Raw genomic sequence first — 24,861 nt, forward strand, 5'->3', positions numbered from 1 at the left:
AGAGTCTGATCTTTATTGCCCCATTGTAACTTCAGCTCTTCTTATCAGCCTGGAATAGTCCTCTCCTCATTGATGCATAGACTAGTATCTTCTTATCTCTAATATTTCTGATACCACATTCTGAGCACAGTCCATCTCTACAATCCTTCCCTGACTTATCCTCCATTAGAGTACCCTTCTAGTTTTCGCCTATCTGCCACATAATTATCTTTGGGAAAAATATTTTTAATTATCTGCTTGCTTTTCAAATGTTCTCTTTCATCTACTAGAATGAACTCTATGAGGGCTGACCTATACTGAGTCTCAGGTATACTTGTGTCCCAGAGCCTCATCCTGTTCACATTCAGGGAAAATAATAGATAAATGAAGATCATTGCTAGATTCAGAACTTGGAATGACATATTTTTTAAAGGAAACACTCAGAAAGGGTTTTATTCATAACAATCCAAAGGACAGAGGTAACCTGGGAATAAACAAAAAATACACAAAGTATCCATACAACAGTACAACAGAATGTCTGTATGTAGTAAATATGTACAGACTATTGAGACACAATGTGGATGAACCTCAAAGACAGTAAAGCTTTGGGGGAATGACATATTTTTGTCCTAATCAGTTTGAGTTGCTATTCTCAGAATGTTACTCTGTGAATTACATCTAGACTGACACTGGTCCATGGACCAGCAGTTGAAAACCACAACAGTGGTAAGTGTATTTAGCAGTGATACCTTTTACAAGAGCAACAGGAAATTTTTATAGATTTGAGCTCTATAGATTTATAGATTTATAGCTCTATAGAGTAATGAGTCATGTAGAGAATAGAATAAAGATGAAATGATGCAATGTGTTAAAGTGTAGAACATGTCAAGAAGAAAAAAGAGAGGCAAGGAGGCTTGTAAGAATTGCAGGGGTGGGAGTCTACAATTTTAAAGAATGTGGAGGTCCATGAACAAGTATTTCAAGACAATTTGGGAGAGTCCAAGGTCAAGGTGTTGTCAGACCTAGCCCTCTTCCTGGTTTGATCATGATCATTGCATTCTTACATGGGACAACCCAATATCTCTGGTGACTCTGATTCTTTTCAGGAGAGTTCCACCCTCAGGACCCAATTCCCAGTGCACATATCCTAAGAGTATTACTTGATGTTCAGAATTTCAGCATAGAAATTGGGGTGGGGGAGGTGTTAGCATTCAATCCAAAGCAGTTTCAACATGAATTGAATTATTAGTCTTGAGAATATAAGTTTTGCAAATAGCAAAGAGTCCTTGTTTTTATTTTATTTCTATTTTGAGGTTTAGGGGCCACACCTGGCTATGTTGAAGATTTAACTCCTGTCGGGGCTGGAGCGATAGCATAGTGGGTAGGGCATTTGCCTTGCATGTGGCTGACCCAGGTTTGATTCCCAATTTCCCATATGATCCCCTGAGTACCACCAGGAGTAATTCTTGAGTGCAAAGGCAGGAGTAACCCCTGTGCATCGTCAGGTATTGATGTCAGTGGGCCCTACGGGTGACATGTGAAGTGGGGAGGAGAAAGATGGTCACTTTCTCCCCACCCACTTCTGCTACCCGGGACCCAATGTTACTGGGTTCTTGTCTCGCCTCGCAGAAAGTAATTTCAGGAGTAGACAAGCAGTGAATTAAATAGATTTTATTTGGAGGATTTTTAGGTATGGAGGGAGAGAGAGTGAGAGAGTAACGTACTAAAGAGAGAACACGGGCTTCTCCAAGGGGGAGAGAGCCCTTACACACATCCTAGCATTACACATGAAAGCATGAAAGTACACATCTCAAGAGGGGAGATGCAAGCAACACATGTGCTCAGCCCACATATGCTCGGCCACGTGGACGCGAGCAGCACAAGGGCTCAGGCAGCATATGCACGCCCTTCCTTGGTTCAAGGTGGCCTTTATAGGGTTTCTCCAACCTGGCCCCACATGGGGCTTCTTCCCAGGTAAAAGTCCATTGCTAAGGAGGTTACCAGGGACAATGGGAGTGGTGATGGTCTTCTTTGAAATTCCTTTCCTGGCCTTTTGTTCCTGCAGGAGATTCTTTGGATCTGTTGCTGGAGCCTGGTGAGGTCTTATTAAGTCTTAGTTCCTGTTTTCCTATTTTCTGCAGGGCTGGCTTTTGTCATTGCTTCAGGAAGGGGCCTTCCCTGTCTACCTGCCTACATCAGTATGATCCAAAAAGTGAAAAAATAAATTACTCCCGTGTCTTTGCTCAGGGATTGCTCCTGGTGGTGCTTTGGAACCATATATGGTTTTAGGGATTAGGTCATCTGGATGTATAAGGCAAGCCCCTTACTCATGCTATCTCTCTAGTCCTGATGATGTCGGTGGGCCCCACGGGTGACTTATGTGAAGCGGGGAGGAGAAAGATGGTCACTTTCTCTCCAACCACCTCTGCTACCTGGGACCCACGGTTACTGGGTTCTTGTCTCACCTCGCAGAAAGGAATTTCAGGAGTAGACAAGCAGTGAAACAAATAGATTTTATTTGGAGGATTTTTAAGGTGTGGAGGGGGAAAGAGTGAGAGAAAGAGTATTCAAGAGAGAACACAGGCTTCTCCAAGGGCAGAGAGGGCTCCTACACACATCCTAGCATTAGACACAAAAGCATGAAAGCACACATCTTAAGAGGGGAGATGTGGGCAACACATGTGCTCAGCCTACATGTGCTCGGCCACATGGGCGCAAGCACACATGGGTTCTGACTGCATATGCGCTCCCATCCTTTGTTCAAGGTGGCTTTTATAGGATTTCTCCAACCTGCCCCATGTGAGCCCATTGCTGAGGAGATTACCAGGGGGGTTGGGAAAGGTGATGGTCTTCTTTGAAATTCCTTCCCTGGTCTTTTGTTCCTGTAGGAGCTTCTTTGGGTCTCTTGCAGGAGCCAGGTGAGGGTCTTATTAAGCCTTAGTTCCTGTTTTCCTATTTTTTGCAGGGCTGGCTTTTGTCATTGCCTTGGGAGGGGACCTTCCCTGTTTACCTGCCTACATCACTGAGAGCCCTTGTTTTATAAGCAGACCTCAACATTTTTCTAAATACAAGAAAGGGAGCAGGTATATCATGAACAGTTGAGGGTGACATTCTTTTATTTTGTAAAATGACATTTTTAGCACATTCGTTTTTTCCTCTAATTGTTACCACATTTATTTCAGTTCCCATGGGAACCTAGAGAGGGACTTTCCCTATTGTCTCCACCCTTTGGACTTCTGCAGAGGAAGGTCCAGAGAGGGTTTTTCAAGAGCTGCTTCAAAATAAGCTGTTCATCAGGTGGCTGAGAACAACAGGCATTTGCTGGGACTGGCTTGGTGCCAGTTGTTGTGACCTGTGGCTGCTGAGTGATTCATCTCCATACTGTGGGAGGAGTGATGGGATAGGCTTTGCACAAGGCTGATGCGATTAAAGAAAGAGGTCAAAAAAAGCTTATGTAGAGACAATGAATGCCTACGTAAGTGTTAAAAAATTGTCCTGGAGTTAGACTGGAAAGGGAGAGGAGGGAAGAGTGGGAAGAAATCTCTTGTCAGTTTGCAATTATTTTCCTGTTTTGTTTCAAAACCATTCGGAAGGAACACAAAGAGGAAGAGAGAGGGAAAAATATCAACCTCAGGAAAGGGAAAATAAAGCCTGTCCGTTGCTTATGTTTGTGTGGAAAGGAGGGATGTGGGCATAGGTAGAGATAATTGTGAAGACAGGAAGAACAAGAAATTCCTTAAAATATGCCCCCTTGGTGGAAGAGCCATTTTAGATGCACAGCTGAATCTCAGAAAGAGAATACAACAGGGTGCCGTTGGGGCAAACTGAGAAGAATGGGGAGACATCAGAACAATGACTCAATGCTGCCACACACAGAGGTAGTGTGTTTGCCGTCACAGGACCCTTGATTTTATCCACATATTTTGCGTGAACGTTCGTTCAGTCGGAGGCTCTGAGACAAGGAACGCGAAAGAAATTGATGTCATGGAGGGTCCAGGTTCTCTCAGACCTGTGACAAAGGTAGAGAGCCCAGAAATCTCCTTTTATTGATCATTGTACCTCTAAAAGGCGCAATACATTCACATCATCAAAAGGAGTTACAGAAAGAACATTGAGGAAGCAGAACATACATTGTTTCCTTGCATCTGCTGGCCAGTATTGGCATCCAGAAAGAAGATACAAAACCAAAACTAAACCTTTCTTGGCCTACAAGCACTTGGATTTACATCCTAAAGACTAGTGGGCTAGAGCCTGGAATCTACAGCCCAAAGACAAGTATCTGAAATTTACATCCCAAAGACTAGTCTGTCTAGAGCCTGGAATCTTACAAACCAAAGATCAAGCCTGGCTAGCTGAGATCTGGGTGTCAAAGACCAGCCAGGTTTCTGTGAGAAAAAGAAAACTGCCCCTTACAATATACTGAAATTATTTACTGAAGACAGTTTAGAGAGGAAAAATGTTCAGCCTCATCCAAACTAGTCAGGACAGACAAGAAATCTCGCCCATTTTCATGGGTCCCTATGTTCCTGCCCATTGTGCGGTGCAGTCTACACGGACTCACCCTGACAGCTCAGTCCAGTCCCAACATTGACACATACACCCATCTATATGCTGCAATGAAAAATAAGTCTAAATCTTTGTAAAATGGTCCAATAGTTTTAAAGGAATACCTGATCCCCAAATACCTCCAAATACGCTCTTTCCCATGTTTCTTCATCCACCTCTCAATGGTAAGGAGACTCCTGTCTAGTTCTTCTGTCTTCTACCTCCCTAAAACCTCATGCTTTTATTGGTTTCCTCACCCGCATCATTCTTTGCTGATCACACATGCAGTGATTTCAAGAATGAAAGGTAGGCCCTCCTATAGAACTGGGAAGGACCCTCAGATGTTAAATTGTTTTCATTCCGTCACACACTCACTAGTAGAATCTGCAGAACTCCTTTCTGCAAACGTACTAACCTAAAATGTGAGAAACAAAAAGAAACTGAGAATATTGGTGCAAGGCTGTCATTCTATAGATGAGAGATCTGAGGTATAGAGTGGGGAGACCCGTGACATCTCTCAGAGTCAGTCACTGTCCAATAAGTGATTCAGCATGTTGGTGTTTCAATAGCAGATCTCTCTTGAAAGAGGCTCAAATTTAAATTCTTTCTATTAAATTCCCATCCCTGGAAAATTCAATTGTGTCACAGTGAGATCACAATGCTACCTTAGAGATTCTCCTCAGGAAGTCAGAACACAATTTTCCCTTTCTATTTTCTACGTTTGAATATGGTAATAACATTTTTAGAAATTGCTTTTTTCTATTGTTGGCATTTTCATTGACTCTCCCCACCACAACTACCCCAAACTAATTAAATGTAGAGCATGAAGCAAAATGTATAGAATCATCCAAATGCCTACAAACTGCCAAATTAAAAACTTGCCTTTAGCAAGGTTAAATCAGCAGGAGAGGCTCTAGAATAAATGATAATAGTACAAGGTGCCTGGCATGAACCCAGCAGTTTGCATACACAGCTCCCTTAAGCCTTGGAACACTCCTGCAAATGAGGTACCTGGGGTTTCAAGTTCCCAGAAAGGAGAGGGTAGGCTCTAGGTCAGCCAATAAAAGGCTGTGCTCACATACCCAATTTGGCAAGCTTACCAACAAGCCAAGGGTGATAAACTTTAGGTTTTAGTTCTTCATCTCTCCTTTCTACTCACCAAATATAAAATAAAGTGCTCTAAAGTAATTTTATATTTTCATTCCCTCAGTCTAGGTGTACAATGGATGGCTACTATGAGGAACACCATATACTGTGCATAGAACCCTGAAAAGGATTTAGGTTCCGTGGACCATTCTACAGGCAGTGAGGAGTTTCATTAGTTATCATGGCTGGTGGATCAAAGTGCCATGGTGACAGTTGCAACATCCTATCAATCCCTGTGCTGCAGTCTATCTACTTGCTCCTTCCTTTCCTTCAGCATGTGACTGCTCAGAATTATTTTCAATTCTTGGACCAAAAACTATGTCAATCATTCCTTAACAGATCATACGGCCTCGTTACTGCTGCAATGCTCTGTTTGTCTCTGTCTCTGTCTCTCTTTTTCTGTTTCTTTCTCTCTCTCTCTCTCTCTCTCTCTCTCACACACACACACACACACACACAACACACATACAACATGATTTGCCTCTTTTGCTTAGTGTTAAGTATTAATATAAAGGTATTTTCGCATGTCTTTAGTGTTTTTTAGAATTCTGCTCACCCACCAGGGTTTTTTTGGTGGGGGCACACCCAATGGTGTTTTTCCTGGTTCTGTGCTCAAGGACCATTATTGGAGGACTCAGAGGACTATATGGGGCACTGGGGATCAAATCTGGCTTGGTTACATGCAAGGCAAGCCCCTAGCCACTTTTTTATCTCTCTGGCTCTCACCTATCAACTTTTAACTACTGCCATATGTGAATAGATATACGGCCACTATTAAGTAACTTGACTTTAATTAGAAACATAAGCATAATGGAATTTATCTTCTCTGTCATAGGCCCAGGCAAAAATTCAAATAGTTTTAGCACATGGTTCCCAGTGCAGCTCTAGGAGACGTCCTGAACACTGCTAGTATGATCCCAAACCAAAATATAAATACATAAGTAAAATGTGACAGCTGGGGAAATTTTAATTATCTGTGTGTTTTGTGTATTTCTATTACACAGTGTTATACTTGAATACACCTTTCAATTTTATGAGTAAAGTATAATGCTGATATGCCTAGGAAGATGGCTCAAAGGGTCTAAGTACTTGCCTCATTTGTGGGGGGCCCATATTCAATCCCTGGCATCTCCTGATTCCTCCAGCATCACTGAGAGTGACCCCAATATCAAGTCAGGAGTAACCTCTTATCATCACTATGTTTGGACTCCTGAAATTTTTTTTTATAAACAACCTCATGACAAGATCTAATTACTGAAAGAATTCTGTGTGTCTAATAATGGTTATGCCTATTTTAGAAATGGGAGTTAGAGAGGGTAGTACCTTGTTTAGGGTATTTTGCTCAACTTTGGTTCCTACAAATGACAGTATTGCAGAGACGGGACCCTGATAATGTGGATTGGAAAAAGGTACTCTCTGGAACTCATATCAATCCAAAGGCATGATGGTCTTTCAAATACAGAAATCATTTGAGAATTAAGGAAAACTTGAGATGTAGAATTACAGGTCCAGAACAAAGGTTGAAATCCCTGCAAAGAAAGACTACATTGTGGGCGGAGAAGAGTATGCTAAAAATATCAAAGAAAATTATTAGTAGTCCCAAGCTTCCTGTCCCCTGTTCCCACATCCCACCCCTACTTCCAGGTCACTCCTAGTGATAATCTTCCAAACTCACCCCTCATAACATATTTTGGTGGAAAGGTTGGAAAATTTCACAAAATCTCAATCTCTGATGACAGAGGCATGCGTTTCTTTAGTTTAAAATCATCTCTGTCTGAGATGTATATTCTTTTATATTTCCCCATCCTGGCAGAGGGCCAGGAGGGGCCACTGTAGTTCTATTCAAGATGTATACTTGACTCTTTCCACCCCAAGTTCTCTCTTGAACTCATAACTCTGTATCACCTTACAGTTCTCAAATAAACTTATCTTACTTCTCTATTCATTTCCTTCCTGAAATTCTTTTTTCAAGGGCAGGTGAAAGACCTACCTAAGCAGAGGTGATACTGGCTATTTTTTTCCTTGTTCCAGCCTGATTTCATGGTTCCCTGAGAAATCTTGTGAGAGTCATTTATATTGTGATTATCAAGTGGGACTTAGGCACAGTTAGAGAGTTGCTGAGTGGAGGTTGGTGAGATACTAATGTCTATATCATGAAGGGTGCTCACAGCAGACTTTAACAGTTCATCCCTAAACACCATGGCTCCTCCCCACTCCCTCATCAAACTACTGCTTTCTGGGTTATTGAATTAGATAAAGAGGAATGCAGTAGACTCCCCTCAAGGTGATTGCCTCTTTTTTCTCCACTTCATTTAACGAAAGCTTACCCAATTTGAGGAAAAGAGCATTCCTTTGCCATGGATATTGTTAGATATTTTTGCAAAATTATTTCTTAGCTACCAAAGGCAGAAGGACATGGCAGAAAATGAAGTTCTAAGATAAAAGACCACTTTTCATTCTGTCTAAAGTTTCATCCTATCACAGCAACAAACATACACACTCAAGCATAAGGCAAATAACTCTAGACTCTAGAACTACTTGCAGTGCAATTGCATTTAGATTTGATCTTCAAATAGCAGGGAGATGAAAATAATATGTGGGAAAATTTATAGTGTCAACATATTTCCTTGTAAAGAAGAGCAATGGACATCAGCTTATTTCTGAATAAACATAACTCAGCTGATTTCTCCTCCAACTTAGATCAGATTGTTGCTTCTTCAGTTAAGTATCAGATGATGTTGCTTTAGTGGTTTTAGGGGATAGACTTTATCAAAAGTCCATCACTTCACAAAGCACACAGCACAGGGAGATGCTGATTTGAGAAGAAAAAGAAATCCACTCCTTAAATCTCAGAGACTAACTAACTCTAGGTCATATAGTCATTGAATAGAATGTGGTCAGAATTGCCCCCTGTGAATTTAATTTTTCTTCTTCTTTATTTGTTGTTCTTTTTTTGACAAGTCCATGAAGTATAATTTGTTCAAGTTAAATGCACCTGCGTATATTACCACCAACAAACTCTACTAATTACTACTTACATTTTTGTTTTGTTTGGGGGGCACCATACCTGGTGATGCTCAGGGTTTATTCTCAGTCTGTTCTCAGGGACCATATGCAATGCAGGGATTTGAACCAGGCTCATGGCTGAAGCTTCATGCTGGGAAAGTGCCTTAACCTTTGTACTATCTCTCTTGCCCTATTGACTTCTTTTTGGTCTTTTATTCAAGATGTTCTTCAAAGGAAAGAGTTTAGCAGCATAAGAAGTACCTTCAGTGGGTTTGAAGACTCTAAGTCTATTTATCATTCGTAGAAGGTGACTAAATGACTTCTATAAAACAGATGCTAATCCTTAGTCCTGAGAACTCAGAGAGGAATTAGCATAACCCCATCCATAAGCTGAATAGACATTTTTGTTCATTAAAAATGCCTGGAAGTATTACCTTTGTGGGGTCAGATGAATGTTTATACATTATATGTAACTGTTATTAACTTTATACTTATTGTTGGAAATGGGAGGAGACAGAGGCTAGGAGGGACAGGAATGCTGTAACATGGTCCTAGCACCTGAGAGTTTTACAGCAAGTGGCAGGGTAGAGCAATAGAAAGTCATCAGAGCTTTGAAGAAGGCATAACTCAGATATTATGAATACCGAGGCAAAAAAAGTGTTAGTGTGATTGGAAAGGCAAATTTCTGCTGTGTGCTTTTTAAAGTATTGTTGTTTTAAATGGCCTAACACTGAACAGTTAATGAATCAGTGTGATTTTTTTACTGGAGTCCTGTTTCAGTCATTTCACTGTGTGATTTACCAAAAATAGCGCTTTACTAAGCACCACCAGGTATGATCCCAGAGCACAGAGCCAGGAGTTAGCCCTGAGCACTGCCAGGTGTGGACCCCAAGCCAAAAATAAATATGTAAATAAGAGTATCAATTTTGTCGAACAATCTTATTTTTAGACTATAAAATTAAAGTTTGAGGAAGGCCATCCAATTTCCAATTTATCCACTGTGTAAAAGTTTGCCTTTTAAATTTCGATTCATCCTTTGCTTTGTTTTATAAACATCATTGGCTAGCTCATTTCAAAAGACATATCTCCTACTTTGTATCCTTAGTTTGGACTATATTATATTTGCTGGTGCCAGCATGAAAGAATATCTATCTGCATCCACTTGATACAGCTTTATACAGCTTCCTTTTCTCTTCTCTAGGTATTTTATGAGCCAGGCTGTCTTCTGGATCAGAAAGATACTGGAAGCTGTAAAACACACAAAGCCAGGCTTTGTGACATTTGACTTTGCTGTGGGTCATTCATCCTCTGCCGCCTTATTCCTGGTCACAAGCCTCTTCCATTTTCTCTACTTTCCCAGCTTTAGCTCTGGAGAGAGAATGGAAGAAACTAGACCCAGTCCGGGCCGCCTGGAGCTAGCTGCCCATGCATGGAGATAAGTTGTTGTATTCTGGGCATGTCTGTTTAGTGTTCAGGGAATGAACTTCTTGCTTTGGGGCCTTTGTCTCAAGACTCAGCTGATGTTCTGAGCTTTCGGAGTATGGCCCTTGCACTGCTGTGACACTAGTTCATCCTACCTCTGGAGCCAGGCAGCTGTTTTCTGTCCATGGCCCTGAGCCCAAGTGTGGGAGCCTCGCCTCTCTCACAAGTCATGTCAGCTGGTACTCCCAAAAAGCAAGATTAGCATTGCCCAGTTTCTTTTTTGCATGGCGTATTTTGTAAAAACTGTTTCACACGCATTTGAGAGGAAGTGTGATTTCTGATGATCAAGGAAGACTTGCAGACTCAATATGGAAAATGCGCCACATTGGAAATAATTTTTAAGCATGATTTATGGTGCCACTGCCTGAAAACAACCACTGATAAGGTTTTGTAATTCTCCTGGTGGGCTTTAAATTCTGTAACAAGATATTTCTATAACTGGGAGGTCATAAAGTGTGCCACGAGACTATGGTTTTAGTTAATGGAATAAGTGATTTGAGTATGCGTATAAATATGTACATTATGCTTTCTAGTGATTTATTTCATATTCTAGAACTTTATTTGAGAGTGAATGATTTAGAATTCATGTGTAACTTTTTGTTTTGTCTTGGAGATACATGCAGCGATGCTCAGGATTACTTCTGGCTCTTCACTCAGGAATTACTCCTGGCAGTGCTGAGGGGATTATGTGGAATACTGGGGATGGAACTCAGGTTGGTCGCATGCAAGGCAAGCACCTTACTCACTATACTATCTCTCCAGCCCTCTTATATATGTAACATTAATTACCCATTTGGGGGAGTACTGTATTATGGAGTTTGTCATGTAAAGTATTATGGTATTTTTTTCACCTTACTCTGTGTCTCTAAATGCTTTCTATATCATTGTCTTCATAGTCTGTTTTTCACACCAAAGTTTAGAATATCAAATGTGGTGCTTTTTAGGAAAGTGATGGTTATCTGACTTTTTAGCACAAGAGAATCATTTGTCTTCTAATTGTGAGGTAGTTTCTGAGAAGAAAACATTTTGCTTGAGTTCATCTATCAGTACTGTTTAATTGTGCAAATTCCAGAAAACCAACTGCATTAGGAATAGGCTGGATGGTTACAATGGAAAACGCAAGTTAACAGTAGCTTAAGCACATTATCATTAATTTTCTCACATCAAAAAAGCCTTAATATATGCAGTCAGTCTTTGTAGTATATGCCCCATATTATTTTTGTATTATAATTATTATTGGTTTGGGGTCCACATCCCTTAGTTCTTAGGGCCTATTCTTGGCTTAGTACTCAGGAGTGACTCCCGGTGGTGTTCAGGGGACCATATGTTGACCATACACAAGACAAACACCTTAAGTCCTGTACTACCTCTAAGCTACACTGTCAGGAGAGAGAGCTCAAGGGTACAAGTGCAAATAAAGCACGTGGGAGGTCTAAGTCTGACCACCACCACCACAGTGTCCCTTCAGCACCACCAGGAGAGATCTTCACTCCAGCATCACACCACACTGGGAATACCCCCAAGAGCATTGTTGGGGTGGCCTAAATCCAATCAATCAGTCAATCGAAAAGAGGATCACTGGCTGGGATACTTCTTGTTCTCTCAAGCTTCCATTTATTCAGTTTTCAAATAGCTAATTCAGGAGTTCCTTGGTCCACACAGCAAGTAGGAGTAAAAAGAAAAAGAAATATGACATGTTCCAGCTGAAACCAAAACTTTGAATGAGTCTTCCTGGAAATTCTATACAACACATTTAAATTTCTTTGACCATGAAGTTGTGGAGTTAGTGTTAAGGGCTGAAGTGTCTGCTTTGCATACAGAAGTTCTGGATTTGATCCTCAACACCACATGCTTCTCTGAGCAGAGTATAGCATTGTCCCTGAGTGCACCAGGAGTGCACCCAAACCACACAAAATAGTCTTTTTGGTCTTTTTGACCCCTGTTCATCCATGAACAGGGAGGTGGGGAATGTAGTAATTTATTTTGGATCAGTGCACTACAGAATAAAATTGTGGCTTTATTACCCATAGAAATAGAAAGATTAATGAGTGACTCATCTGAAAAGATATTGTTTTATATAACTGAATCATTCAAGAGTGGATATCTATGGCTTCAGGTAAACTTTGATTCATAATCAAGGTTCTTTCAATTTCTCAGATAGTCTCTCTGATCTGTCTGATCCTCCTGGTGTATTTTTTATCCAGAAATTGACTCTCCTGAGAATGGCAAAGAGAGGTTTTTTATTTTATAATGTTATATACTTACATCTCTCTGTCCAAAGAAGAAAAACATTCATTCTGAACCTTCTCGCAAGAAAGCAAAATTACCTTCTTTTCAGATTCCAATAGTTTCTTTGTGCAGTATTGGTCCAAATCAGGTCAATCATTTATATCTGGATCAATTGTTATGATCCAGTGAATGAAATGTGAATGTTGGTTTAGGCTAATCAAGGATGAGCTCTAGGATTAGCAGAGGGTTCCCTTCTCTAAAATGTAAATTGACATACTCCAGAGATGTGACTTCTGTACCTAAGAGGTGAGAAGTTACCCAGGGAAACCAGTGCTTACTATAGCTCTTCTGGAAATTACTTCCCTCCATCCTTGTGACTTTCTCGTACAGCTATTTTATTTGTCATTATTAACCTCTCAATATCACAGTATCAGTTCCTTCTGGAATTACTTCTGTAACTTTGTGCAACACAGTTAATTTTTCACTTTTTACTCCGTTGAGCAAGGGGTATATATTTCAACTCATCTATTGTATGATGAGGACATTCATCAACTCATCATATTGCCACAATTTTATGTCTCAGGGTTTGACAGTTATTCTTTGTATAATGTTGAGGATGAGAAAGACAATATCACACTATTTTACTTTTTGTATTTTAAATTTCTTTCTAGTTCGGCCTTGAGATTTTATCAGCATCTCCTTTCTCATCCTTCTTAAAGCTACCATATTGGTGGCTCTTTCAGGGTCAGGGAAATGAGACCCATTGTATTTACTGGTTTTGGCATATTGAATACGCCAAGTATAGCTTGCCAGGCTCTGCCATGTGGGTGGGATATTCTTGGTAGCTTGCCAGGATCTCCGAGAAGGACAGAGGTTTTTAGGGCGGCCTCTAATCACCCTTATAGGTGCTTCTATGGTTCAAACCATATTTGAACCCCATCAAATATAGTGCGGTAATCTTAAAAGATGGGTATTGTCTTATGGTGTCCAAAAAGGTCCGGAAAGAGGCCTGGAGCATGGTGGTGGCTGGGTAGTGGAGATAGTGGAGGTAGTGGAGGTCTAATGATGAGGTATTTATCTGGTACTGCTGGGTGGGTCTTTTGTGTATAATCCCTGGGTCCCCGGAGATTGGTGGAAGCAGACAGGGCAGGGTATGGTGGGGCTTCTGGGTTTAATCCCTGGATTGCCAGAGATTGGTGGGAGCAGGCAGAGTATCTCTGTTCCCAGGTCCCCTTGAGCCTGGAGTCCAAGGTCATGGAGTTCCAATTTCCTGGTTCTGTGGGGCTTCACTCATGTGTGAGTCTTGGCTCGAGCCTCCGGAAAGCATCCTGGAGCATGGCGGTGGCTGGGTAGTGGAGGTAGTGGTAATCTCAAGGCTGAACTAGGCTGCCAAAATGAAGAAGGACAAAAATGACTGTCTGTACTTTCAATACATACGTTGGCATTGGATGCATCCATCAAAGACCTGATGATACAAGCGTGAAAAATCAAGTACGACATCATTGGTCTGACCGAGACAAGAAGGCAGAAATCACATCACACTGTTTTCAACACTGGAGAAGAACTGTTCCTCGGAACATGTGACAAAAGAGGCATCAGTGGTGTCGGTGTCCTTGTCAACATGAACTTGGCCATGAGCATTGATTCATTTGAATACCTAACAACCCGAATCGGAGGACTACACTTGAATAGATGTGACTCACTGCCGGCAGTTTCTATCTTCGTTTTCTATGCACCAACATCCAGTTATGATGACGGAGAAATTGAGAAGCTTATATGGAGCTGGAAAAGTTCGATAAAGAAGACCATACCTTCTACAAGATCACTGTTGGTCATTTTAATGCCAAGATAGGACTGATAAGATCAGCCAAAGAACTCCACATCAGAACATATGGCCTAGAATGGAATGAACAGGATGAGAGACTATCTGAGTTCATCATATCCACTAAGATCATCAATGATAACTCACAGTTCCAGAAGGCCGAATCTAAATGCTGGACATGGGAGTCTCCCAGTGGACAGTTCCACAATGAAATTGACCACATCATATTTAACCGAAGGTTTTGCCTGACCAATGTCGCTGTTGTCCCAAAATTCCAAAAAGGATCAGACCACCGGTCTCCTCCATGCAAAATTCTACTTCACAGAGCAGGAAGAAAGGGCTGCAAAGTTTAAGAAAAGAACTCCAAGAATGACTACCAACTGGGAGATATGTGGCAAAATTGAGGAAACATGGGAAGATGCCATTGTTGTCAACATTGACAAAGAATATGATCGATTGGTTCAGCACCTCCATGATTGTGCGAGGAACACTGAGAGAGACATAGCCACAAAAAGACACCTGTCTTCGAAAACTCTTGAGCTCATTTGCCAATGTGGCTTGGAGCAAGCCTAAGGCAACTGTAAGCGAACATCTGAGCTTGCAAAGCAATGCAGAGAAGCGATAAAGGAAGACCTCAAAGAGAGAAGAGCAGCAGTGCTGGAAGATGTGGCAGAAACCGGGAAAAGCATTCACAACACCCACCTGTTGTTCGCCGACTACAAGACCAAGATGACTGCCCTCCGACGTCCTGATGGATCTATCACATCTTCCAGAAGGGCAATGGAGAAGATTATCCATGACTTCTACTCGGATCTCTTTGATAGCCATGTCCACCTGCCCACATACCAAATTCTTCAGGATGGATATTTTGTTCCCAATGTTCTACCTTCCGAAATCTGACACGCCATTTTTTTGGTAAAGAAGCAAAGAGCATCTGGTCCAGACAAGGTCAAACCCAAACATCTGAAGAACCTGCCACCAGTACTCATCAATACACTGGCTTGGCTCTTCACATGCTACATGTCTGAATGCAAGGTTCCGTCCCAATGGAAAACCAGTGGACTGTACTACTGTACAAGAAGAGAGACATCCATGACATTGGCAACTATCGCCCGATCTGCCTGTTGTCTGTCGTCTACAAGCTATTCACTCGAGTTATCCTGAATAGAATTGGCAGAACACTAGATGAAGGTCAACCATGTGAGCAATCCGGGTTCCAAAAAGGATTCAGCACGATCAACCATATCCACATGATAACCAAGCTCATTGAGATTTCTCAGGAGTTCAAGATGCCACTCTGTGTAATATTCATTGATTTAAAGAAGGCCTGTTGAGACTGTAGTGGTCATCGAAGCCCTAGTCAAACAGGGTGCTCAAACTCAATACATCAGGATATTCCATGAGGTGCATTATGGATTCACTACCAGGACCTACCATTCTACAAGGAAGTGATCATCGATATCAAGAGAGGGGTTCAGCAAGGTGATACCATTTCACCAAAAGTCTTCAGTGTCACCCCCAAGAATGTCATGCAATGACTAAAATGGGAAAGAATGGGAGTGAAGATAGAGGGTCGGAAACTACACCACCTCCACTTTGCTGATGACATTGTTCTAATAACACCAAACATTAGCGAAGTGGCACAAATGCTGGCCGACTTTGACTGTGAGTGTGGAAAGGTCGGACTACAGAATCTCTCAAAGACAATGTTTATGAGAAACGAACTCTCTCCTGATGTTCCATTTGCTCTCAATGGAATAAACATCTCTGAATGCAACATTTATTGTACCTAGGTCAAGAAGTCAACATTATGAATGACTTGGCACCTGAGTTGCGCAGGAGGAAGAGAGCAGCTTGGAACACCTTCAAGAGTGGCGAAGAAATAGCTAAGAGGATGAAGAACCTCTGGCTCTGGGCACAACTCTTTGATTCCACTGTTCTTCCTGCATTAACATATGCCTCAGCGACCTAGGCCCTATGGAAACAGGATGAGTATGCTATTCAGGTCTCCCAAAGAGGAATCAAAAGAGCTTTGCTTGGGGTATCATGCTTCACTAAGTGAGAGAAAGAATTGGAGTTCCGATCTCTGTCAATGATCAAGAATCAGGGACACTGTCTCATTTGCCAAGGCTTCAAAAATCAGATGGGCTGGACACATAATGAGATTTGGAGATGACCACTGGATTAGAGCCATTATCGACTGGATTCCACAGGATGTCAAAAGATCACTTGGCCGCCCACCTAAGAGACGGTCAGACTTCGTCAAGACCCTGAACAATCTGTTTGAGGCTCTTTGTGTTCCTAGAATGAGTAGACGCCATTGGGCTACACTAGCACGTGATAGGGACGAATAGAGACATTACTGGCACCTGCTCAAGCAAATCGATGAGTAACGGGATGCCAAGTGATCAAGTAAAATTTCTTTCTATTTTTTGAAGGTGTGGGGACAGGGACACTTGGTGGTGCAGAGAACTTATTCCTGGTGTGATGCTTGGGGCTTGTTCCTGACAGTGCTTGTAGGATCATGTAGAGCCATGTATTAAACCAGAACTCCTCCATGCAAATTATTCTCACCATTGCTTTAAAGAATCCCTCTAGACAGACTTTTTTCAAATATCTATGGGTTGATTCTAAAGTTTATAATAGGGGCAATAGGGGAAAACCCTTACTTTGCATGTGGCCAGCTGGGCACCACATATGGTTCCAGGAGTCCTTCCGGGAATGATCTTTAAGCATAGAGCCAGGAATACAGCTGGGTGTGGCCCTCAATCCGAAAATAATAAAAGCTTAAAATAGAAAGTGGCATATAAATCAATATGGCATTATAAACATTGTCCCTAAAGATCCAAATGGTAAGGTTGCTTATTTTATTTTCCCAGGTAGTCAAAGAAACAAATCTATGCATGCCTCTTTTTAAAAACACCTTAAGAAACTGTACCTTTTCTGTAAATTTTCTAAGATTTTTTTTAAAAAATTTGTTGATTTCTTTTTTTTTAATTGAGATTTTTTTTCAAGTACTCATAAGAGCAGAGGTATGGATAGTTGGTAATGGGACTTCTTCACATGCAAATAATAATTAAAACCAAACTTGTGAATGAAAAAGTGAGGCTTCCAGGGAGTAGAAGGAGAAGGGGAAGGGCTTTGACATTTAAGTGCTAACAGAAAAGGAGTTGGTAAAAAAAGACTAAGTTTTTCAATTCTTAGCATCAGAGAACCAATGAGTTTGGGGAGAAGCAGGGGATAATGTTGAACCTCACACCTGGAATAGGGTTTCTTGCTTCAGCATCCCTGACAGATGGTACCCTGACTCTGTTTTGGTACCCACAGTGCTAGACAGCTCCAAATGTTGTGGCAGTCTTACACTGAGCTGAATTGTTCTTCTAAAATATTCTGGCCCCCTTTCTTGCTTTTTCCTGCTTCAGAAACCCTGTCTGCCTGTATTGTTTCCCTCTGCACAATAGCTCTTGAAACCATATGAGATAGCATAGTACCCAATACATATATAATGCTATCAGCTATCAATATTGTTTATTTCATGCTGTTATATTGTTTTTTCAAGGTTGCTCAAAGAAGATTTTAGACAATGAACTCTAATCTTGGCTCTGGTCTTTTCTATCCATGTTATATCATTTCAAGATCATGTTCTTCAACCCTTCAAAAAGCAGTTACTAATAAATAGTATGAGTTCAGTGTATGTTTAGTTAATAATTTAAAAAATGGGGTTGGGCATTTTCCTTGCACGTGGTTGACTCGGGTTGATTCCCAGCATCCCATATGGTTCCCCAAGCACCACCAGGAGTAATTCCTGAGTGCAGACCCAGGGGTAATCCCTGAGAATCACTGAGTTGACCCAAAAATAAAATAATAATAATAATAATAATAGTAACTTTTAAAATGATGGTACTATTAAAGGCCATGAACTCCATTTACCACCACATTTATTATTTATCTTTCTAATTTTCACAATGACTTATTCTGTGTCTGACCCTGTCTCCTCTAGTTGGCTCTGAGTATCCTGTGAAAAGAAAAGAGGGATTCATCTTCATAATCATCAGATCCCTCACTGGTGAGCACAGAGACCATTTCATAGAAAACTAGTAAAATATTTGTGGGGAAGATATTTGTCTTTAGCAACCTGAGTTACCCTTTTACTGGTGAGGTCCATGGCTGGACGAGGGGGAATTACCTGGTTCTGTCTGAGGGATCACTGCTTGGTGCTTGAGGGGACAATATTTATTCCAGACCTCCCACATGCAAGACATATACTTAGTTCTTTGAGCTATATAACTCAAACTTGTCATTTAAGTACACTAAACATGATAGAAATGAGTATAAGCATCCGCTTACCTTGTTATAAGCATTGCTTATAATGTCCCTTGTTTCCTGTAAGAAAGGCTAAGGCATCCAACACATGCATTTGTAGCCCAAATATGTCAGTCACATTCACTTTGACACTCTCTGCTTAGACCAACTCCATTGCTTGTAGTGCTACTTAATAACAAATCACTATTGCCATTACTCATCATGACATCACCTTCCTATGTCAGGAATCAGGTTCTGGATGATCCCCCAAATTTGTCTTTCTAGGATTCAGTTTATGCTCTCCTCCATGGTCTGAGTCCAGCTTCATTAGTGGTGCTATGAACACAGATTCTTGATTTGTACCATCTCCTGGATATGCCCACTGAATTTTGCTCCTACTTCTAACCTGACTTTCAAGTGTTCAAATCAGCTCAAAGAATCTAGTGAGGCCAAAGACCACCCCCATATTTACCACACTTTACTTCTCTTCTTCCTGCTACAGCTCCTGCTTGCATCTGAACTTCATCTCCTAGATACGGAACAAAAGCTTCCAGTTCTATGAACATGACAGGCTGATACAGGACCAGAGAGGGGTGGGTGGTGTGGCAGGGCAAGTTGATGAATTCATCCAAACTAGTCAAAAATACTCCCCACTCCTAATTATTTTGTTTGGAACTTAGACCTTTGTTCATATTAAAATTCAGTTTTGCCCTATCCTGAAGGGGACAGTGGTTACATAATTACAAAAAAATTAGTTAGAACTTACAGAACATTACACTGATTTATTAACTGTACCACAAGAAATTTTTTTTTGTTTTTATTTTTTGGGTTTTCTGTTTGGTACATTTAAAGTTATATTGTAAAACTTTAGTTATGCCAGGATTTCTGCTATGCAGGTCATACCACTTGTTTGTGTCTTTCTTGTTGACTTGGCTGTTCTGGGAAGACTTAATTTTCTAGGGTTCCTTTCCTGATAGACCAGATATTCATTTATTTTACTTTTACTGATAATAAAATATGAATTACTTAACAACCTTTTAAACCATAGATAGATTGAACTCAACCATACCAGGAAGACTAAAGGACAAAGAACAGCAAAGCTGAGAGAAAGAAAGGGCCTGGGATTCTTATCTGGACAGCGATAACTCTGCTTGGCTGCCCTTTATCTCACTCTATTCTCTGTGCTTCAGGCGTTTCAGTGTTCAAACTGCAGGCTCACACAGACGTTGCCACACAGTAGTTACTAACAACACACTATCTTGGATTTATGTGGTCTCACACTCTCTTGCTCAATCCTGTTAACCCCCTGCCAAAAGAGACTGACTTCTGGGCTCTCCTTCCTGGTCAAGAACAGGGGGGAGCATCTTGGGTCCTTCTTTGACCACATGTGCATTTTCATTCATGGCATTATGATGTGGAACGATAGCACAGCACCACAGTGGGTAGGGCATTTGCTTTGCATGAAGCCAACCTGGGTTCAATTCCTCTGTCCCTCTCAGAGAGCCTGGTCAGGTACCGAGGGTATCCTGCCCACCTGCTCTGTAGAGCCTGGCAAGCTCTCCCTGCCTGGCAAGCTCCCCATGGCGTACTTGATATGCCAAAAACAGTAACAAGTCTCACAATGGAAACGTTACTGGTGCCCGATCGAGCTAATTGATGAACAATGGGAAGACAGTGCTACAGTGCTACAGTGAATGATGTTACTGTGTTTGAATTATCTGTGCCATTCCTTGGCCCATCTTGCATACAGCATTCTCCAAAGCCATATATGGGCTTCAGAGTAGGGTATGATTCTCTCCTCCATAGAGAGACGAGTTCCTGGACCCCAAGTGTTCTGGACTCCCAGGCAACTCTGACCTGCAGAACACAGATGCCCTGAATGTAAATTGAGTTGTCTGGAATCCATTCAAGTCTTAGGAAGGAGGGTCTTTAAAAAAAAAAATATATATATATATATATAAAATTGATGGGGTTTTATTATGATGGTTTAAAAATATTTCCTAAGATACCAGAGCATCAAACTGAAAAACATAGTGACATGTTTTAAAACACATTTAATTATTACGCGGTAGGGCGTTTGCCTTACAAGCGGCCAATATGGCTGACCCGAGTTCGATTCCTCCGCCCCTCTCAGAGAGCCCGGCAAGCTACCGAGAGTATCTTGCGCGCACAGCAGAGGCTGGCAAGCTACCCGTGACGTATTCAATATGCCAAACACAGTAACAACAAGTCTCATGATGGAGATGTTACTGGGCCCACTCGAGCAAATCGATGAACAACAGGAGGACCGTGACCGTGACCGAATTATTACCACTTTGTAGTACAACTTGATGTTGGGGAAGGTGATGTCACCCATCTTCTTTTTCCCAAGGATTGCTTTACCTCTTCATGGCAGCTTATTGTTCCATATGAATTTCAGGAGTGTTTGATCAATTTCTTTGAAAAATGTCATGAGTATCCTTATATGGATCATATTGAATCTGTATAATGCTTTGGAGAGTAATAACGTTTAAAACAATTTTTTAATGAAACACCATGAGATAAAATTACAGACTTACACACTTCAGTCATTACATTTCAGTCATACAATGGTAGAATACCCATTCCTCAACCAGTGCTCATTCTCCATCACCAATGTTCCCAGTATCCCTCCCGCCACTCTCGCCATTATACACCCCCCCTTGTGGCAGGTAAAAGGAGGAAAGGGTCTTACTCTGAGCCAAGCTCCAGGTTCCTTGTGAAGGGCAGTCTCTTAACTCTAGAAGCTTCTGTCTTAGTGAGCAAGCATGAGGGACATCAGGGACTTGGTGATGGGTTGAGACTTGTACATAGAGTTCTAGGACGAAAAATAATGGTAATGGGGTAGAGTGGTCAATGCCATACTTCTTGTAAAATGTATTTATGCTGAAGCAAAGGAAAGTCTTTCAAATCTGTGAAATAGTAAACGCAAAAATTCTGATGTTTGAAAGAGCTAAAGTTTGCAAGTAAAAACCTGAAGTCATGTCTGCATGGAGCACAGCAGAGAGAAAACTGCTGTGAGCTGGGCTTGGAGAGGAAGCAGGCCAGCCCAGATCTTCCTTGGGGCCAAGTCAATGAGATGGAGCAACACAACTTTTTCAGCAGGTCGGATCTGCATCTAGGGGAGTAGGTGATAATCCAACATTGCAGGACACATAGCAAATAAGTATGGCTGCTTCTGAAAGAATGAATTCTTGCAAATTTCAAAGATGTCTCCTTTTCCGCTTTATGTAGAGGTTTTGTGAAAAGTTGTTTCCTGACACAGAATGGTTGCATGCAAGATAATCTGAGGACTCAGAAGATGCTGGTGTCTTGGTTTGGGGTCTTAGAAATGCTGTGGGATTGTCTCAAATGAAGCAAGCCCCCTGGCTTCATTGTAGGAAAGGTATTCCAGTTTTGTTTTCATTCCTCTGCAACTGCTAATACTCATTGCTCAACTGTTTAAATTTTCAGCAGTTCTCAAGTGGATGGAAGGTATGCAGGCTTCAAGTTTATGAGTTTAAGGGAAGCCCTGATTTATTTCAGCAATTTGGATTTGGAATTTCTATTTTTTGCGTCCTTTTTCTCTTTGTTCCTTCCTCCTCTCCCTTTTTCTTCTATCTCCACCCCTATCTTTCTTTCTACCCCACCCCAGCACAGGGAAAGAAAGAAAGAAAGAAAGAAAGAAAGAAAGAAAGAAAGAAAGAAAGAAAGAGAGGGAGGGAGGGAGGGAGGGAGGGAGGGAGGGAGGGAGGGAGGGAGGGAGGGAAAGAAAGAGCTCCATTCTATAGTCAAGGAGGCGCCCAGGGGAAATCTTAAAACATACTTCCAGGGTCAGAGCCATAGTAGAGTGCGTAGGGCTCTTGCCTTGCAGGAGACCCACGTGGGTTCATCTCTGGCACTCTATATGGTCCCTTGAACCCTTCCAGGAGTGACCCCTGAGCACAGAGACCAGAACAACCCCCAAGCCCAGCGGGTGTTGCCAAGAAACAAACAAAAAAACAAACAAACAAAACAAAACCACACTTCTAGGCTTTCACTAGAAGCCCCTGTTGTGGTGCTGAGAAGGTGCTTTGGTCTGCTGCAGACTGTTGAATAGCAAGTACATAACAGGACATTTGTGTCAGCCCAGCCAAATGTGGACAAACAGAAAATAGAATGAGTATTTATTTTATGCAAATAGGAAGAGATTAGCAATAGAAATGTTTACATAGTTCAAGCTTAAAAATGAAATAATGAGATCAGAGACTCCTTACTCTTCTCTGAGTGGTGTTCTGGCCCAGTGGCTCTGCTGAGCAATTGATAGAGGGTTCCTGGCAGAGAAACCAGGCACAGGGCTGGAAGAGGCTAATATACTGCAGGGACTCCTAGTGAGCATTTATTGTTCTCAGGCTGCCAGTTTCCATGTTGCTTTACCAACAGCACCCCTGATAAATTTGGGAAATAAAATCTTCCCCACTATATATATTCATGGCAGCGGGACCTCTGATCCTATTCCCTCTCACTTTCTAATTCAGGAGACTGGGGACAGCGTGGGGAGATACAAAGTCAATCTTAGCCAAGAATCGTGAACATTTTTAAACATCTTCCTATAAAATCAATGCCAGCTACAAGATTATCAAGACAAAATCATTATATCTTGTGGCAGAGAGAGTGTATTTAGCTGAATATGTTTGGTGAGACATCCATTTGGGATGGATATTTGTAGTATTCACTCTTTAAAATAATCTTTAAGTGATTAGTCCCTTCAGTAAATCTTTGTGTACATGAGCTTTTTACATACTCTAGGGTACATTTTATTTATTTATTTATTTTAGATTTCTATTAGTGAAACACCATGAGGTACAGGTTGTAGATTTACAAATTTTTGTCCTTGGGTTTTAGTTATACAATGATTGAATACCCATCCATCCATCAGTGCCCAATCTGCACCACCACGGATCCCAGTATCCCTCCCATGCCCCGTCCCTCCAATCCCACCCTGCCTCTGTGGCAGGACATTTTCCCTTGTTCTCTCTTTCCTTTTGGGTGCTGCGGTTTGCAAAAGAGGCATTGAGTTGCAATGACGTTTGGTCTAAAGTCTACTCTCAGCATGCATCTCCCATCCTGGGAGGATCCTCCCAACACCCTTTATTTGGTGCTCCCTTCTCTATCTGAGCTGCCTTTCCCCCAGCGTGTGCGGCTGGCCTCCAAGCCATGGAGTAAACCTCCTGGTACTTAAAACCTGGTACTCTGCTATTCTTGGGTATTAGTCTCCTAATTTGTTACTTTTTGTTCCCCAGATGAATGCAATCTTTCTATGTCTTTCCCTCTCTTTCTGACTCATTTCATAGTACTCCATTATGTAGATGTACCAAAGTTTCTTTAACCAGTCATCTGTTATTGGGCATTCAGGTTTTTTCCAGGTTCTAGCTATTGTAAACAGTGCTGCAATGAACAAACAAGTGCAGACGTCACTTCGACTATACTTTTTTTCCTCTCTGGGATATATTCCCAGGAGTGGTATTGCTGGGTCAAATGGGAGCTTAATTTCTGATTTTTTGAGAATCGTCCATACTGTTTTGCAAAAGGGCTGAACCAGTCGGCATTCCCAGCAGCAATAAAGGAAGGTCCCTTTCTTGTCACAACCATGCCAACACTGGTTGCTTTTGGTCTTCTGGATGTGGGCCAGTCTCTGTGGTGTGAGATGATATCTCATTGTGGTTTTGATCTGATTCTCCCTGATGATTAATGATGTAGAGCATTTTCTCATGTGTCTTTTAGCTCATTGAGGTTTCTCGGGAGTTCAAGATGCCGCTCTGTTTAACGTTCATTGATTTAAAGAAGGCCTTTGATTCTGTTGAGACGGAAGCGGTCATTGAAGCCCTAGCCAATCAGGGCATTCAAGCCCAATACATCAGGATCCTCCGTGAGCTGAATTGCGGATTCACTACCAGGATCTCACCATTCTACAAAGAAGTGATCGTTGATGTCAAGAGAGGGGTGCGGCAGGGTGATACCATTTCACCGAAACTCTTCAGTGCCACCCTCGAGAACATCATGCGACGACTGGAATGGGAAGGAATGGGAGTGAAGATAGATGGTCGGCAACTACACCACCTCCGCTTTGCTGATGACATTGTTTTAATAACACCAAACATCAGCCAAGCGGCACAAATGCTGGCCGACTTTGACCATGAGTGTGGAAAGGTCGGACTACAGCTGAATCTTACGAAGACAATGTTTATGAGAAACAGCCTTGTTCCTGATGCCCCATTCGCTCTCAATGGAACGACCATCTCCGAATGCAACAGCTATGTGTACCTAGGTCGAGAGGTCAACATGACAAATGACCTGGCACCCGAGCTGCGCAG

The sequence above is a fragment of the Sorex fumeus genome, unplaced genomic scaffold (assembly GCF_029834395.1).
Source record: "Sorex fumeus unplaced genomic scaffold, SorFum_2.1 ptg000051l, whole genome shotgun sequence".
Lineage (NCBI taxonomy): Eukaryota > Metazoa > Chordata > Mammalia > Eulipotyphla > Soricidae > Sorex > Sorex fumeus.